An 18843-nucleotide genomic window follows, 5' to 3' on the forward strand; every position below is an offset into this window, starting at 1 on the left:
TGCTTCTTATTCCATCCTGAGTTATGCTTCTTTTGGCACCTTTATGCCTCTTGCCTGTACTTCATTTCTAAGTGAAAGCTCCCTCGGGAAGCACCATGGCATAGCTGTGTGTACAGATCCAGCCTGCGCCATCCAGGACAAAACCAGCACGAGTAGTAACAGTTGAAGCTAATTAATAATTTTTAGCATGTGTGACTTATTGCACAAGGCAATTAAAAAGAAGCAGAATTCCAGCGCTGATGCACACTATATATAAAACATTTGTGATTTTGGGTGTGTGCTCCCACCTCCGCACAGCGGCTTGGGCTGTGTCAAGGAGACCGTGCTCTCCACCCAGCAGAGGAGACCCAGAACTTCCACCCTCTATTGCCCTTCCTCCGCAACACTCTTCACCACAGGCATCGTGGGAGCTTTCTTTCAAACAGCTATCCTTTAATTATAAGCCACATTGGATAATTATGCAGTTTTTACTGATTAAGCCAATTTGATGGTTTGGGATGATTCAAATAGGCCACATGATGTCAGTTCTCATGAGGGATGAATACACAAGCACTTTTGATATGAATATCCATCCCATGGCATTTGAATTGCAAATATTTGTGTGTGACTATGACATTCACTTGTTCAAAAGGCTTTTGTAGAAAGAACAGCTATAAGTTTACAGGAGAAATCCTAAAGCAGTCTGAACAAGCCTGAAGGGGTAAAGGGAGGAGAAATGAACTTAAGAGTCTAGTCCCTATTCAGAGGTGTTATTACACACACAGCTGATACGTGGCAGTGTTTTCCTCCCTTCCACCAAACAGCAGCAAATAGCTCCCTGCCGAAACGCTATTCCACTTCAAGAACATTTCAAAGGCACCAACCAGAAAGCGCATGTGCCTTCACTTATGAGCCAGGACTCCGGCCCTTCACTCCCAATTACAACGTACACACCCAAAATAAGAAGCACACAACCAACACAGTAAGGCAATTTAGGAAAGAGATTCCCCAAAAATAAAAGACAGACTGAGACTTATGGAGCACTTACCAAATAATTCAAATTCACCTGCAGGACCACTGCTTGCTGAGTTTGTGCAGTTGTTGCGAAATTACTTTCAGCTGAGGTAATTTGGCAAGTTGAGTCTAAAATTTAACTGCTATTTTGCTGTGACCAAGGCAGCGCATCTGCTATGGGAGAGTCTTCCTTATTGTTTGTTTTCACTGTTGCTCCCACTGGAAATTTGTCTGAGAGCAGAGGCTGGCTCCAGGCCTCTTGGGAAAACAGCCGGCCAAGGTCATTGCCCTTGTCTGCATCCCTTCTGCCTGTTATTTATGTCCCCTGCCACCCTGACAAGAAACACTAACACACAAAGGCCAAGCAGCAGCCTCCAGATTAGCTCTCACTGTGCGTGTGTGCCAAGTTTTAGGTGACAGAAGAGACAAGCAGCATTCTCATACCTGCTGGGCTGGCTCACCGAGCACACACAGGGATGCTGCTGAACAGAAAGATGTTCAGGAATTAGCTGTAAAGGCAGATTCAAAACGGGTGCCTCTAGCTACTCGCACACACTTGGAGGTGGACACCTTTTCCATGCCTGAGCTGGAAGAGAGCCCAGCACAGCTGTAGTCATGATGGTTGAATTACATGTTTGATTTTTGTTTTCTTGCTTTACCTAAAGAATTGTTAAATTCCTCTGTTTTTCCTCAGCTGTCAAGCTGGGATCCAGCAGTCTGACAGATAACAGGCAGCCAGCAACGAGAACCTGTGAGTCCACAGAAGCACAATCTATTTCCTCTTTACTATTCAGAGGAGTCAGACCAGTAGTTGACCGCAACTGCTGAGATGCATGGGGTTGCAGCCCTAGCCACGGAATATATTATACAGCCTCATCTTTTCCTGCTTCACATCAACAGTTGTGATGTGACGCATCTGGAGTCGTGTGCAGCACTCCTGGTTGACTGCAAGGACAAAGGATGCTGCAATTGTAAACCTTGTCCTGCTCTGCAAGCCTCCCTGGAGGCATTGCAACAACACCTCCCAGAATGCAGGAACCCAAACAGCATGTGCCAACCTTAGTTACCTAGATGGGATGTGGGGATCTCAACTCCAGGCAGCATCTTGGGGAAAGCAGCAGCCATAAGCCACCTCTTCCACCAATGCATGAGGCACTCACATTAGTTAACAGATCACAGAGCAGTTAGCGCTTGAGTGACAGAAACCGCATTGCTCCAGCAGCTACGTGCACCCTCAGCTTGCAATGGTTTGAGAGCAGGGGGGAGTTATCTGCCTATTTAATGCCATCTTCACATTTATGCTTTATTAATAGAGAATAATTTATTTCTAGAGCTTTCATTTGTAAAAACTTAACTCTCAGCACTAAAGGTTGCCCCAGATGTTCCTTTAGCACTTCTGCTACGATCAGGAAGCAGCAAGGGCCAGTTGCTCCCTAAGGGACAGGGAGGGTGGCAAGCACAGCACCAGGGCTGGCAGGACAGGTGCCTTACCAGCCAGAGCCCCATCCCACAGTACCTGAGCAAGGCAAGATGGAGATAGCAGCCTAGATCAGACAACTTCATGGTGACAAGGAAGATCCTTGACTAAGCCAGCCCACAGATCCGGAGCAGCAGGGTCCAGAGCCAGGCACAAGCACAGTGAGCTGAGGACCAACACTTCTGCAACACAGCTCTGACCAGGGCTGAAGGCCCAGGGCTGAGTTTAAATAGAGCTCCTGGCCCCATGGGCAGGAGCTGTGGGTGGAGGGAGCCCCAGGTGAGGCTGGTCAGGACCATTAAGGACTATTAGTGAGACTAGTAAGGACTGGTTTCTCCACAAAATGTGCCAGTTTGGCATCCAGCAGAAAGACAAGTGAACTATCCGGAGACTTTGTGCGTTTTCCTATACTGTAGATGGTACTGACTTGAGCTCATTGGAGTGCCTCGGAACAGCACTGACAGAGACATAACAGCAAAACACGCCCAAGCTGTCTAACACACTGACTTGTCCTTATCACCTGCTGCAGTGTAATTGTTCCCTAAAAAATAAGTGAATATTGATGAAAGTTGTGGAGTGACAGCTCTGCAGATAGATATCCTGTGTCCATCCACAGAGCAGCCACTGCAAATAGAGACGTGACAAATACAACGTCAGCAGATGCAGCAAGACAGTGACAATCCTTCTCCCATGCTGTCAGGAAGAAACTGCTCTGTAGGGTGGTTTCATCTCCACACAGAGCGTGGTTGCTTAGGTTTTAGTCACTCAATGCAATGAGACTGCATAGCCACACTATTTGAAAATCACTTTCAAAACTATTCAAAGTGTTTATACAAGGTGATCCCTTCAGCTCTCTCAGGGTAAGAATGGTTTCCATCCAGTTTGCATAACCTCCTTGCGCCCTTTCCCGTTCCTGGTGTGGCAGCAGGTTCTGCACATCCTCTGACTCTGCGGGTGAGGCATTTGTATACTCTCCTGACCAAAAGTACCCAAACCTGATTATAATGAGAGGCATACTGGGGGAGGAAGGGAGAGACAGACAGATCTCTCACCTGGAGAACAGGACTTAGACCATTGCACGGAGGACAGTTGTAACTCTCAATCGCATTAGCAGGTCCCAAAGTTACCTAGAGTTGAAAAGCTCCATATTCCATTACCAGAGATCAGGAGAGTGAGATGCCCTGTAATTTAACCCCTCACACAGTGGCATTTTGTCTCCTACTTGAATACTCTGGATGCTTTGAAAAGTGCTATTAGCTTTTGGGAGTGATGCTAAACTACTGGCATTTTGCAGTTTCAAATACATATTGATTTTTTAATGATACTGTAATTCACCTTGTAGATCAATGCTTCCACTTGTGGATTTATACTTTTATTAACTTGCATTCTTTTAAAGAGATTATTTTGTCATAGTTCTTCATGGTATTATAACAAAATAAATGGAATGGTGTTAAAAAAAAACAACCCAGCCATTATTGTTAGCTATTACTACTGAGGACAAGTACCCATTTGACTGCCTGCATCTCCATCTGTTACCAAAAGTGCCCAGAGGCCCATCAACTTGTCCTGAGCTAAATGAATGCCTTTCGGCTCCTCACCAGGAGCTCTATGAACCCCAGGAAACACTCTACCATCCCCCTCTCGCTCACTTCAGAAGCGGAGAGAAGAACAAAGTATTGGGAACCTAACGCCTGAATTCAAGACTTACAGTGCAATGTGCACTCAAGCATGTCCAAAATAGGGATCTCCCTTGTGATCAGGTTGCTTATCTGAGGTCGGAAAAAAGACCTAAGAGCTGAGGTCCTGTTTGGAAACACAGCAAAGAAATTTAGGACTTCAGTAGAGGTCAGGAAATTGAGGAGCTTTTATTTTTTTTTCTGTACCATCTGACTTTTGAATGGCAGCAGCGTGGTGTAACAGTGAATCAATAAAAAGAATAAATGACAAAAACCTACATGGACTCTCAACATCAAGCTGTGCCGTACAAATCTGTCCACCAGTCCATCTCAGATAACACTGCATCTCAGATAACATTGATAAATGCCCCGGGACAAACCATAGGTAGGAGTAGATTAACTAATTATCATTCATTTCAGAGTACATCCATTTACTTTCTTAAGGAAACAGTCTTGCTTCCTCCTTAATCTGCTCTCTTCTGAAAATCAGATCAGTGACTGAACTTTTCCCAGTTGTGACTCCCCACAAAAGTGCACCGTTCACAGTACTCTGGGTCCCAGCAAGATCCTCACCCCACACTGCTCTATTTAGCGATCAAGAGGGATCAGGAGGGTCATGATCTGCAAACACAAAACAGTTGACTTAAATGGAGGAGGAGCTGCATACTCACATACTTGAATTCTCAAGACTATTTCACAAGGGAGACAGGCAACCTGTGCTCTCATTTATGTCCACTCTGTGAAACAAGTGGCGTCACTAAGTGTGCAAGTTCTCATTCCTGTCTGAAGAGAGGAATTTTTTCCCTCAGTAGAGAAAAGAGCATGCTTCCCAAAGCATTCTCCGAGCTTGGAGACACAAGTATGAGGAATTCCTCCCTGAATTCCTTAGTGCAGAATTATGTGTTGCATACTATGCCTGGATGGAGCTGATATCCCTGTTTAAACCAGAAGTATTATTATTTCATTCTACTAAATTTATTCTTGTTTCTAATTATGATAATGTATCTGTCATCCCTAGCATGGCTCTTTTCCAGCATTGTAAATACACCTGTTCTTCAATCTGCAAGAGTGCAGATGGGTAGATCACATATTACAAATTAAATTGCCATTTACAAAGGTTCCCTCTTTCCTCATACCTGTAACAGAGAGGCACAAGAGTCATGCTGCCTGGTATTTTGTCCTGTAGTGGCAGCTCTGCAAGGAGGGAATCTCTTCTTCCTAAAATACCAAGACACAGCGGGTGAGGCAAGAATCTAGGCTAAAGTCTTTTGAATGACAGGCTAGAGGAGCAAGTACCAAATTTGTCACCATGTAGTACTGCTAATGTCTAAAAAGCCTATATGCTCTTCTCTTCTATTTCAGTTTAAAGAGCTGCTTGAAGTTTAAAGAGATTTCCCACCTAGAAAGAGTTTCCCTCCGGCTGCCTCTCTCTGTCTCACAGGGGGTTCTCCCCACAAGGAGTGCCTCCACCTCTGGTGCGATACCTGCTTGAGATCAGTGTCACATCTGACATTGCCCCCCACCGCTCGTATTCCCATCACTACCCTGTCTGTCCCACTCCCCCACACAGAAAATGCTTGTAGAGCTGTGCTGGCAGCTCAGAGGAGGGCCCAGGTGCAAATAACCCTGCTGGAAGGGTTCACACCCCAGGGCTGGGAATGGCTCTCTCCATTGCCACGGGAGAAGCAAAAGGGTTGTCGCTGAAGAAATGTGTGTGTCGCAGAGTGGTTTTGCATCTAAAATCAAAAAATTAGTTCAAGCTGACATAGTGGATAGATCTGATCATAGTCCTTACCTACTGTTACAGTTCTTTAAGTGCGTGTTAAAGACAAAGACAGACTCTGCGGTAAAATATGGAGGATCATAGATGTGGGCTCACCCCACAGAGCACCCAGAGCTTGGGCCTTTTCCCCAAAAATAATTCTCCTTGCTTCGGGCCAGAGTGTTACATCCAAGGCTTGTCAGTCAAGCCCTCATCATTGCCTGTCTGTCTTAAAATCCCATCAGGGGCTGATGTAAAGTATTAAAGCCGAGTCTGACTGTCACACCTCCTGCCAAAAGCAGTAGGGAAACATGCTGTCTCAGGACGCTGAAGGTCAAAGACAGAGGCCTAATCTGTGCTGCAGAAACTATATACATTGTCATACAATTAAGAAGCACATATAGCATCTCTCGCAGGTGCCTGCTGTCCCTTACTGACAGACAGAAATAGAGGTAATGTCGCCACACAGGAGTCATCAATCGGCTTTTTAAGATATGTTTGATGGCAAAATTTTCAGGGACAGCATGACCTGTCAAATTGCAGCCTAACTTCTCTACATACGGTTCATAAATTGGTATTTTAATATAGGGAAAATATAAGCAGCTTCAGCCATGCTACGAATATTATAAGCAATGCTTTTATGTTGCTGTGAAACTATTGCTATTATTTCCAGATGGTTATTTAGCCGCTTTTAATTTCTGGCACCTAGAAAAGTTCATGTTTTTTACAGGGTTTGCAAACGTTTCTCAAACTTTCTTTAATCTTCCTGACGCTGGGTTTAGTAAGAAGGCAAAAGTCTCGTATTTCACGCTCAATGGAAAGAGCAGCCCAAAGACACACACCTGCCCAGAATGACAGAGTTAATAATGGAGACAGAAACAGGGAGAAAATTGGAAACCCCAGTACTGCACTAAATGTTCTTCACAGGGAAGTGTCATCTTCACAAATGGCATTGCAGGGTGTCACGGTCAGGACTGACCGAGGTTGTGTGTTCCCGTGGCATTCGCAGCTCAGTGCAAAGTCTCCCAGTGATGGGCATGAAACGAAATTAATTGGGGTGGGAACACAGAGAGAGAATAGGAAAGTGGAAGTGGAAGATATAGGGCTCAAAGGAAATGTAACCCAGACAGATAGTGCCAGATGTGACTTGTCTTCCTCTGTTTTGACCAGCTAATATTATGCCATCCCAGTTTTCACAGCCAGTTGCCCATGAAAGCAAAAGCCTGGTGAGGGCATTTAGGAGAAAGTAGGCTTCTTCTCTTTTTACCAAATAAAACACCATCAGCAAAAAAAAGCCAAAACTGATTTTAATTAGACAGAGGACTTCTATAAAGAGGACCTTCAAAGCATGCACAGTTTGAAGCCTTTGCATCTGCATATTTAAATGCTGATATATATTGTTGCTTGTGTAATAAAAAGGGGGCACATCCCTCATGAGTACTTGGACTACACCAGCTAAAGACCCCGACAAGAGCTGAGCCCGGGATCCGCAGCAGCTTGGCCGGAGTTGGTGACTGTAATTTACAGAGTCCATCCAGGAGGAAGAAGAGTTTTATCCCCTACTTTCAGAGAAGGCTCTTAGCATATTTTGTGAACAACACTTGACATTCAACCTATCCTACAAGGGAAGAGCAGCTTCTGATGCTGTTTCCTACCAGCTTCCACTCTTTTTCCTCCCTGTTTAGCTGGAAGGAGCGTGGACATGTCACCAGAGTGCAGGCCATTAGCTGGCAGGGGCTGTCAGGGAGGTAAGTTAAGACTACTGAGCCACTCTCTGCCACCAAAACCCTCTTTGCAGCATGGTTTACAGTGGGGAAGCTCAGAGGGAGCAGGTTTTTCACCAAGGTATCATAGCAATCTCTTTCTCTGAGCATTAATATAATCTGCACCTGTGCTCTCTCCACGTAGCTTTTGGGCATCTCTGGCCAAGAAAAAAGCCGCTCCCCAGGGTCAAGCTCAGCCTCTGTGGAAATGCTCAGCCTGTTCCTCTGGTGTGGGGCCACCTGGAGCAGCACGATGCTGTGAGACGTTTGCTGGTGGTCACCCAGCATACGGGCCTGGCACCCCTCCACTGCACTGTGGTGCGCGGTGTGGACTTACATCCCTCAGGCTTTCCAAGTAATGAAGGTAGCTGCAGTCACAGATCCTTCTGCGGGAGCTGCCAACGTGGAAGAGGGTTTTTTGAGAAGTGGAAAATCTCAGGGAAACCTCTTATGGGGAAAGTTAATAGGTAGATACTCTCGAAGCAGCTTCGAGAAATGGTTACACACATTTCATTTTAATAAGTGGAAAATATGTGGTCAGACTGCCAGATTTGTCAGCCTCTTTGTGCATTAAGCAGCCATATAGAGATGACGAAATTGTGGGGGGTTTCTATCTCAAAGATGAGGGGCTCGCCTCTGGTTAAGCTGTGCTGTTTGTGGCATTAATCATTTTTTAATTGGCTTTTTTAACTGTGCAATTACAAGCACATTCTTAGCACCTTTCTAAGCCAGAATGGGTTCTCTGGGCCAAAGGCTCAGCTTCGTAACCGCTCACCCCTGTGCATAACTTCACTGGCAGGAGAAGCCTTGGTAATAATTCATGAGTAGCGCTTGCAGATTGAGGCCCTCAAGCACTTTTACTGTTGTTGTGAAGAAAGGAAAAAAGGGTTCGCTCTGTAAAGGTGTGACATTTATATTAAAAAAGAACCAACAAAACTTTGAAAAGACTTTGTTGGCTTGTTCATAAGACCACAACGGAGCTAACTTAATCACCTGCTCTCAAGTTCAGAGAGCTCATGTGTGGGCTTCTGGAACCCAGGAACAAAGCCAACTTGGCCCAAACAACGTCTCATTTGTCTTGACCGTTTAGACCGCTGACTTTCCTTAGTTCCCTGCTAAATTTCACATCTTCATATGAATGCAATGCGCATTCCCTAGTTTAGTTTCCTTCTATGGCTGGATCAGATTGGCATGTTGGAGTGTGAAGGTGAATTTCATTTCCTTGTGGTCTTGTAGTTGAAATATGATGGCAGAGAGACATTATTCCTTCGAATGCATTTTTCTGACAACCTTCTTTGTATTTCTGAGTAGATCCTTTGAGAAAATCTGCTTTCTTTCCCCACTTTTCTCCCCCAACTCTCTTTTAGCATCTTTCTCTGAGCCAAGAGGCTTTATCAGATTTTTTCCCTCCATTGGATAAGTCAGGTGCATACTGCAGTGAAAAAACAATCTTAGTCAATTAACAGAAGTCCCCTGCTGACAGCGGTGCAATCACTCAGCTAGTATGATAAAGACGCTCATCAGAGGCGATTACGAAGAGATTAATTCCTTTAGGAATTGACTGTAGCTTTCCTGACAATAGTGCTGGGAGCAGTTTTGCTTAGAAAGGTATTCTCCCAGAGTAGATATTTTTCAACATTTGGTTTCCCAGGAGTTGCTTGTTCTTCGTTAAAAGTTCCACTTCTTTGATTCTTCCCCTATTCCCTTGTGAAAAGGGGACTTATTAGCCTAAATCAGAAATATAAACCTGGGGTACCCTATGTCAGACAAACTCACCCCAGGAGCCAGGTGAGGGGGTACATGGTTTTATTCTTTGGACTATGTAGTGCCAGGTTGTGGAAACTTATAAAACAGATCACACGTTCACACATGTTGCTCCAGACAAGAAAATCTGATAAACCTGCATTGTAAAAACGGCAGTAGAAGAGCAGCTCTCCCCACCCACCAGTGCCCAGCCTTTAGAGGCAATGACCTGGAGCTAAAACGGTGTGGCTGTTCCCACTCCCTCCTCTGCCTGACCTCCTGGCTCTCTGTTCACCAGCTCAGTCCCTTTGTTCCTCAGACGACAGCTCCTCGCTCCTCTCCATACCGCAGGGAGCAGGTACTGCTCCCGCGCTGCCACTGCCATCTGGAGCAGCATCCTTACTGCTCTGCCCCTAATTGAATTTGAAGAAAAGCAGGGAATAGGTCTCGGGAAGAGACATTTCCTGACCCTGCCTTATGACTCCTCCAAATGCTGTGTCTGCTGGGAGAATTAAACATCTCCTGAAGCTCTGCTCCTTTTTGCTTCCACAAATTCAACGGTTGCCTGTTATTTACCCTGTGTCCCACTGTAGCTTGAAATGATGCTTTGCTCCTACAGCTGACTTGCACTGCGGCTTCCTTCTAGGGTGGCCCCTCCTGTGACAGGAATGTCCCGCCCTTGGCCCAGTCCCAATCCCGCCTCTTCAGAGCAATGAAATGTGTTTTTTCCTATGTGGAAGTGTCAGACACGGCCCCCAGCTGCCCTCTCACTCTCCGAGTTGTGTGTAAAACAACAGCCAGAAAAAGGAGTTCTCAGCAGCCTGGGGGACAGAGAGCACCCAAACATGAGCAGCCCTCCGCATGACGGGGTCAGGGCAGGGAATGTCAAAACCAAATGTTTTGCTTCCTATTGCACAAAGTAGACCGTGCTGATGGATAACCTGTTTTATGGCTAGTGAAATCCAGCAACAAGCGATTTCTAATAATCGCTTAAGGGAAGTAGGAAAAAATGTAAATTGGCATGCAATACAGATGAACTTAGAGATGCCAAGGCTCTGGCAACACGACAATGTTAGGTAACTTAATATCAGTCCTAATATTAGACAGACAAAAATTAAAATCAAGTTTGACCCACGCCAAGAACTATTTCATGTAGGGAAAGAACAAGGCATTACATTAAATTCACCAAAGCTCACAGATAGAGAAGGAAAGCTCAATGGTTTCTGATGATCAACTCCTCTTTGACAACCTGTTCTTCAGACCTTTGAGGCAACCTCAGCCTGAAATGGTTTGTTGTTACTTTACCAGAACTTCCAAAAGAAGATTGGACATGGAAGGAAGAAGCGGAGGGGCTGCCAGCGAGCGGGGCTGGCAGTGCGGGACGCCACTTATGGGACAGGCTTCTCAGAGCACTCTGTGCTGAAGCAGTCCTACTCTGAGCAGCTCCCTGGAAAGCTCTGCAGTGACAGGGAGTGCTAACAAGGTGGTGAAATTTCATTTCGTGGTGAAATTTCATTTCGTGCTGAAATCTACAGACAAGACTTAGTAAGAAATGGCCACTGGCCAAGCGGTAAAATAAACGAGGCCAATGTCAGGAATAAATCTGAAAAGCTGGACAACACCAGAGCTAATCTAATGTCAGAAAGAGTATTTTAACACAGCCCAAGTCTAACACATAAGTAGCTGTGTCAGCGAAGGAAGAATACTGAATTAGTACCATGTGAGCTTGTGGCTGCTCTTTCTTTGCACACATTTGCCTCTGATTCAGTGCAAACCCAGTCCCAGTAAGCATCATGTAAAGGGTGGAATTCCCCCAAATCGTCTGCGGTCCTGTCTATGCAGTGCCATCACTGCTTCTCTTGTCACAGGGCTCTCCAGGGGCTCGTCCATGTGTCCAGGAACTTGCCCATGGAGACTAGGGGTCACTTGAAAACAGCAGAAGCACAGAAAGGGCGATATCTCCCATCCCTGCCCCAGATATTCTCCAGAATGAACGTGCCATTGAAGCTGTCGGCTTTCCTCAGTTCCCCCTTGTGCTGCAGAAGCCTCATGGGGTGATTTGGTGGAGTTTTTCCTTGGGGAAAGAGATGAAGCCACATGGTTCTGGAGTCAGGACGGAGTCACAGTTTCTACCCCAGACCACGCCAGGACTCCAATGGATAGCCTGTAATTTGCAGAATGTGGGGTCCAAACATCCGCCACAAGGAAAATGAGCTGAGAGTATTGCAAAGGAAACTGCTCTTCCACCCAAGGGCTGAGCAGTGCTCAGTCACTGCTGGTAGAAGCTGCCTGGGTGCGTAGATGTTAATGTTACGTCAGATCCTGTGTAGAGGCAGAGAGAGATTCATTCCATTTCATTATGAAATGATACCAAGCACCATAAAGCGTCAGCTTTCAAGTTCATAATTTATAAATTAAGTGTAAATAGCCCATATTCTGAGCTCCTCTCCAGACGCTCATTTATCCTTCCCCCGTGAAAAATTAATGAGTCTATAAAATAGCTTGTAAATTTAGAGCAGTCATGTTTTTTTAAAAAAAAAAAAAAAAAATCAACAGTGCGATTTTCCTACAGACCCTGAAGCATTAGTTGGCTCCCGCCACTGCTGTTAATCACCGGTCTTAGGTGTGCTACTATGCTACAGCAAAGGTTTTCCACCTCCTGCTAAGATTCCTGCTGCAGACCAGGGCCGGAGACAAGATAAAGGACTCTGGTTATTAGGCTGTCCTAATACAGCAATCCCTGCTTTCAGCAGCCCGGCAGACTGCTTCCTTCAGGGGGTGCTTGAGGACTTAACATCTTAGCCAAGACATCAGGAGAAGAATTAGCAAGACAATTTTTATAAGCAAATTTTCTAAGTGGGAAATTCACCCCAGGCAAAACTTTTGTCCGGTGGGAAGGAAAACGAGCTAGCTCTGTATTTGTGCTAAAGGGATTCCCTGAGGGACTCTTTCACTATTTTGTGACCTCTTGGCCTTACCTCGGGATAAAAAACTGTGTTGGTCATTTCGCAAGGCTCTCTGCAACTTTGCAAGGACCTGTATTCCTGCCCACCGGTGTGCGCATTTACCCATCCCATGTAAAGATCAGAGAGGAGGAGAAGACAATCAGAGGGCAGCAGGAGACAGGTAGGCTGAGGAACAGACTGGGGCAGGCACAGCGCTCTGGGTGTTGGACTCGTGAAGGACCACGACAAAGGAATGCAGAGAACAGGCAACAGATGGGTCTGGAGGTGCCCATGTGGGTGTGAAGGCCATTTTCCATGCAGTTGAAGACGTGCCCCTGCCTACCTCCATTCTCTTCTACCATCTCTGGGGACTTTGCTCAACACCCAAATAAATGCCTGTGAAGCCTATTCAAAACCAAAGACGTTCATTCCTACACAAGAACTCTCTATCAAAACAAATTGCTGCTCACTGGTCTGTGCCCGGCCAGGGGTGCTGGAGGAGGACATAGGATTTCACGGCTGCTAGGGCATCACAGCATGGGATGTTCTGTATCACAAGGGAGGGTGACATCAAGAGATGCAGGGTGAGATGGCTGTAGGACGAACTCCATGATTTTCTGTTAATTTTTATACTTATGCTTAACATTTAGAAGGATTTGCTCAATAAAGAATTTTTGCAAGAAGAATTGTTTCACACAAACTCTTATTGTTAAGCTCTCATGAAATATCCAGCTCTTCTCAATTGAACAGAAAAACCCCACCACATTAGAGTAAACAAAGCAGAATAAACAAAGCACGGAGCTTACTTTTCCCTTTCTGTATACATATGTATGAGTATGTTTTATCTTCCTTTCTCTATACAGTCTAACTCTGACTATCACGAACAGCAAGTCACTGTGACGATTTATGACAAAAGTGGCAGATTTTATTAGATGTAATGTTAACTTATTCATTAAATTCCTACAATCAAACATTAAAATGGATACTATTCCTCTGGGGACAAGATGGAGAGACGGACATAATAACTTTATCTCTGCTGCATGTAAAATATTTGTAATTGAGCAGAAAGCCTGATCCCAAATGCTTAAAAATATAAGGCTGGGGCAGCAAATGTGATTGGATTTCTTATAATCTAATCATTTTGCTCCATATGTGGCCCCCAATCTGTTTAGGATTGTTAAAATTCCTGGGTATTGTAGTGCCTTCCCCAGAGAACGCTGGGAAGAGCTACGGACAGCCTGGACCAGATGGGATGCCAGTGACTCCAGCCAGCAAAGGCAGAAAAGAGGACAGTGGTTAACTCCTCCTCTGCCGGCCACCACCGAGCAGGTCCCAACAGGAAAATTAATGCAGACTGAAAGGCAGCTTATAGTTTAAAGCTCCTGGGAGCAAACTGCTGCAGCCAATGGGGACAAACAAAGCCAGGACCGATAATCACAGTCTTCTGAAAAATTGTTCAGAGCTGTAGGTGGAAATTTCGGTTGTTTGCAAATTCCCCCTGGGTACGGAAAGGAAGGGGGGCTCCCAGAAGCCCAAGAGGGATGTGAAATGCTGTAACTGAAACCAGCACCTATAAGATGAAAAGCCTGTTGGTCAAATTGAAGGTGTTTTTAAAAACCTTATGGAGTAGCGCAGGATCAGAGAACCTCCCTCTAGATGGATGAAATTCGGCAGGCCCGTGCGCAATTTAAGAGCAAGAGTCCGGCTGCTCCACATTCCCTGCCCATCTCTACCTCATCACTGCAAGGAGTTAAACCGACACTTGAGAACCTCTGCTGTAGGAAACACTTGGATGCTCTTTGTCCACCGGTGTGGATTAGTTCTATTTATACAAGTTTAATCCTTTGGCATATAAAACAAGCGACACTGTAGCTAAAAAGAAAATATAGGATTACCCTATTAAAATGGCGCACTGATTACAGACAACGCCACTTCTTTCCTTCCTGTGACTTTCTCAACTGAGATATCCAGCAGCTTTTAGCTAAGCTGAAAACCTCACCTGATTATTCTGTACCTGCCCAAACTGTTACGCTGCTTTGATGGCTTTAAGGGAATTTCGTAGGTGTTTTCCAAGGCCTTATTTAACAAGACTTAACCTAAAATCCTGAAAGCCTAGGGGTATGGGAAAAGGAAAAGGAAAAGAAAATAGCAGCTCAGGACCTTCAATATGTTTTCCTCTTTAATTCATAAAGAAGCTGTTAGTGTAATACCGACTCCTGGCTGGGGACTTGAAGATTTTTCTGTTGCACTGAATTTACACTTGTGGAGGAACACATTCTGTCATAAAAATAACTCATTTTCCCATTAAGTTGGATATAGTAACCTCAGAAGCAGTTTCTCACGGCCCACGAGACCAGAGCTTTGGACAGGAGATCTCCCCTACATCACATCTATTGTTTCTCGACAGACTCCCCTGACTAATTACAATCATCCTTAAAAATATGGAATATGAAAATAGTGAGGGGTCATCATGTGTCCATAATCTTTAGATCGTTGCTTACTAAAAGGCCCTTCAAGGCTATCTTTAGTTTCAACAGCATCAGAAAAAGATCATTTTCAAGTGTAAAGGTGCCAGCATCTTATCCTGGAGAGAAACTGCTAAGCAAAAAAACTCACGTGTAATTTTAGTAGATTCAGCAGTTATCACTATATAATTCCCTGGAGAACTTCTCAACATAGACAAGCCATAATGGGGGTTATGTATTCAAAACATAGAAGGCCACTGGCTTTTTATCCTACAAAACCAATATGTACTGCCAGGACAACCCACCAGTTTCCAAAACAACCTATTCCTATATTCTCACCTGGGTACACGCTGCAGGAAAATTCCAAGTCTACTTTTGACTTATAAGCAATTCCCTGTCTCTCCTGCTTATTAATGCCTGTGAATAGGAACAGACTAGGGCTTTTCTTATCAGACAGTCCTTTGAGTCCTTGTGCATTGCCAGGATTTGACAAAACCTGGAAGAAGTAGAAGCAGCTGCCCCGCTACAGTACCCTCAGTAGGCTTTAAGTGCCAGACTTTTGCTTAGGCTCGTCTTTCACAGCTTCAAAGGAAAGTGTGATTCTTTCTGGAGACCAGCTGTGTGTCTAAGAAGATATTTTTTGAGCAATAATACTAACCAGAAGTATGTTAACTTCTCAAGGACACAGTAGGTCCAGTAGCTGTCAAGCAACGATTATGACAATCCCTCCACTTGGGAGGGGATTTTTACAGAACTTTGCAACCCCCTTTCCATAGCCATAAGGACAAGGCAGAAGTCAGATTCTTTTGCCAAGAGGAATAGATTGTAACTTGCAGCCATGGAAAATGCAAAATGTATTCGGATGCTATAATTCCCCCCGCAGATCTGATATAGAAGACATTAGAAAATGTCAGACATCATGGCTATTTCCACTCAGGGCTATGAACATAGTTTATAAATGCTAATTAGTTAAGAAGGTATTTTGCAAGCAGGTAGGTAGCTGGGAGCCAAAGACTAACACTCAGTTGTTCGGAAGATACATGTGCGTGTGTGTAAAAGACAGAAAAGGAAAATATTACTTGTCTCATAACTGAAAGATTAGATTTCTATTTCCCCATGCATTCTTAATGTGCTTACAGAGTTTCATGAAACAGAACTCCCTGAGCAGGGCTGAGGGCGCAGGGAGGTTGTCTGTGTTCGGGTACCGGCCTGGGTTACAGCCGGGCAGCGGATGGGCAGACTGGGCAGCCCTGTGACCCCTCTCCCATGTATCATACCAACGGGAGGGACTTGAGCTCTCTTGGCCCGTCACACAGATACCGTTTCCTGAGGAAGGTGACCTGACCATCTCAAAGGTAAGTTGCCAGGGCAGGGGAATTGCCTCATCAGAAATACATGCAGTCAGTTTTTTTTGCATCCCCCCTGCCAAGTACAAAGCAGCGCTGCACAGTTATCAGCAGCGTGCTGCGTGGGGTGGGGTGGGACACGCTGCCAAGCTCTCCGAGCATTCTTTTGAAAGGGATGTTGTGAAAGAGCATCCAGATGCTGTGGGCAGGGAGTGCTGTGGCACAGTGTGCCGTCAGGACCGTGGAACACCCCTTTAGCTTGCAGGATCCCTCACCTGAATACAGAAACTGGGACTGCAGTTCCAGGAAACACACATCTGAAGCATCTTTGAGAGCTTCAAGTGAGATCCCTGACGGTCTGAGTCCATGCTCCAATTTCAGCAGGGCTCCTTTGTTTTTAGTGTTGCTCATTTTTTAGCAGAGCTACTACATAACAGAGTATAAATCAAGTCTCCCATACCAAAGGCGGTCATCTTGCATTTGTGAAAGGTGTCGATGGGCAGTAGGATTGGGGCAAAAGTAGGATCTCTTGAACAGCCCTCCTGAAGTCACTGATTCAGCTCTGAGGCACAGCAGAGCCTGCTCGCTACAGACTATGTTTTTCTAGTGAGAAGTCTGTTGTATCAATTTTGTGCCAAATCAAGAGTTTGATTTATCCCTGTTGTAACTCCACTGAGTTCAGTCAAGCTATATGAGTCATGAATTTAGCTCAGCTTTCTCCACAGAGAATACTATTTTTTCCTTTGATACTGCTTCAGTGAACCTCTAAATCTACTAACACGCATCCTGCTCCAGCAAAGCATGTAAGCGCGCACATGTGGGAAGTATGTGAGAAATCGCCGGGAGAGGAACTGGACTACTTCCATACTTAAACCATCTTGTCAGCCTCTTTCACCTGACATCCTCGCTCATGTTATGCAGCAGGAGACAGAGCACTCCTTTGAGCATTTGGCTTAACACAGCCAAAATGATAGCCAATGGAAAGACTCCCGTTGCCTTCCCTGGAAGCTGAATTGGCTTGTCTTGATGGCAGCAGGGAAGTTCATGCAGGAGGAGACAGTGAGTCCATCCCTTCTATAACAAACACGTCTACTGCATCCATATTGACTAGGGATTTTACCAGACACGAGTGATGTCTGCTTCTGAGCCCTGCTCAAAGATCTTACTACTTAACAACACTGGTTACTTCCCTACAATTCTCCCTGCTTACTGCCGCCCATGAGTCCCTCCAAATCTCAGCAAAACCACATTGTAGTCCCTACACTTATATTATGGCCAATATCTTGTCTTTTGTGGCCTGTTTTCAGTGCACATTTTTTGATGCATCTCATCTGACCTACATTTCCCTCTTCCAGACCTGCTCTGGGAACTTACTGGACTTCGCAGCACCTTTTTCTCATGCTTATCCCTCATTAGGGGAATGGTTTACTACTGGCTAGGTACTTAGAGTTTCATTAGTTCCCATGTCTGTTACCCAGACATTACCTACTCTGGATTTCACACCAGAATGACAATTTGTCTGAAAAATCCTATTTGCTGTTTAGCTTACTTTTGCTAGTTCTCTAACTAACATCTTGCAATGTCATTTCCCAGCTCGACAGTGCCAATACTCTGGTCATACAGCGCCCATATCAAGGCTCCCTTTTTTCAAAGCCCAGTTGCTCAGCAAAATTTTTCCACAAATAAATTTTTTGCAAACCTTTGATGGACAACACCATGATTATTCCTGCCATCCTCTGCAGTAAGAGTGAACACATTGTAAATATTTCTTTCTGTTATCTCAGTTGATAAACAAATTACATTTTACCAGTTACAAATTACAATTTACAAATTTCTTTACATTTTCATAAGGATCAGCTATGCAGAATCTGTTGAAGCCTCTTCTTATTTCTCCCTCACCTGCCCCTCTTCTTAGTAAACCTTTAGTCTTAGGGAGGCTTAAATAATACATCTTGAAATCCAGGGGGACAATGCCAAAGGGTTACTGCGAGTCACTCTCTTCAAACACTGAACAAGAAACTTTATTTTAAAATAAATAAGTGACCTAGCCTCCCTACTATACCCTGTCTTTGCCCCCTGCAAAGAGCCTGCCTAGAAGCTCATGCAGGTTTCTGGGGTCACCTTTCTGAGCAGGCTTGAAGAAGCTGAGTACCCATCCCCACAGGGACAACCCCAGGGCTCCTTTCCTGACATCTCAGGCCAAGAGGCCAAGAAGTACAAGCAACACATGAATCCTGGCCATTGCCTGCTCTTGTTCAGCAGGAGCAGGCCTTTTCAGGCTCATGGCTTTGCTACAACTGCTTTGTAGCCCCAACTGCAGCAGCAATTGTTTGCACTCCCTGTGAGCCATTTCCCATGCACCCTTTTCCTGCCTGCTCCCTCAGCAACAGTACATTCAACACCAGAAATACACCACCCCCGCCCTGGCCCATACACTTCGGAGTTTCTTTCTTACACAGCCTCCGCAAGCCAAGAAATCTGCTCAGCTCTATTCAGTAGATTCCTGACAGTCTTCAAAGGATTGCTAATTCCAGTCTGCTTAAAAAAAACGCAGAGCATTCCCTCCCTTACAGCTTTTCTGTCTTCCCTTCTGTGAGCCAGTTGGCACCTGTTGGGCCATAAAAAACACACCAGAAACACGGTACACCTGAAACTTCTGCGGTGCTGTGGGCA

At 45.1% G+C, this 18843-nt stretch overlaps 1 long non-coding RNA gene across 15 annotated transcripts in view; it reads right to left on the reverse strand.

Annotated features, from left to right (window-relative positions):
* The window catches only part of LOC134517284 (uncharacterized), an 81973-nt gene that overhangs the window by 29045 nt on the left and 34085 nt on the right, over window positions 1–18843 (reverse strand). For 4 of the 15 annotated variants that reach the window (XR_010071590.1, XR_010071580.1, XR_010071587.1 and 1 more), the window contains exon 2: window positions 5283–5364. The exons of 9 other annotated variants lie outside the window; for them this stretch is intronic. This is a non-coding gene — a long non-coding RNA (uncharacterized LOC134517284). Of the gene's footprint in view, window positions 1–1027; window positions 1262–5282; window positions 5365–18843 lie in introns of those variants that run through there. 2 more of the 15 variants (XR_010071589.1, XR_010071581.1) reach the window with 1 other exon arrangement.

This window comes from Chroicocephalus ridibundus, chromosome 6 (genome assembly GCF_963924245.1).
Source record: "Chroicocephalus ridibundus chromosome 6, bChrRid1.1, whole genome shotgun sequence".
NCBI lineage: Eukaryota > Metazoa > Chordata > Aves > Charadriiformes > Laridae > Chroicocephalus > Chroicocephalus ridibundus.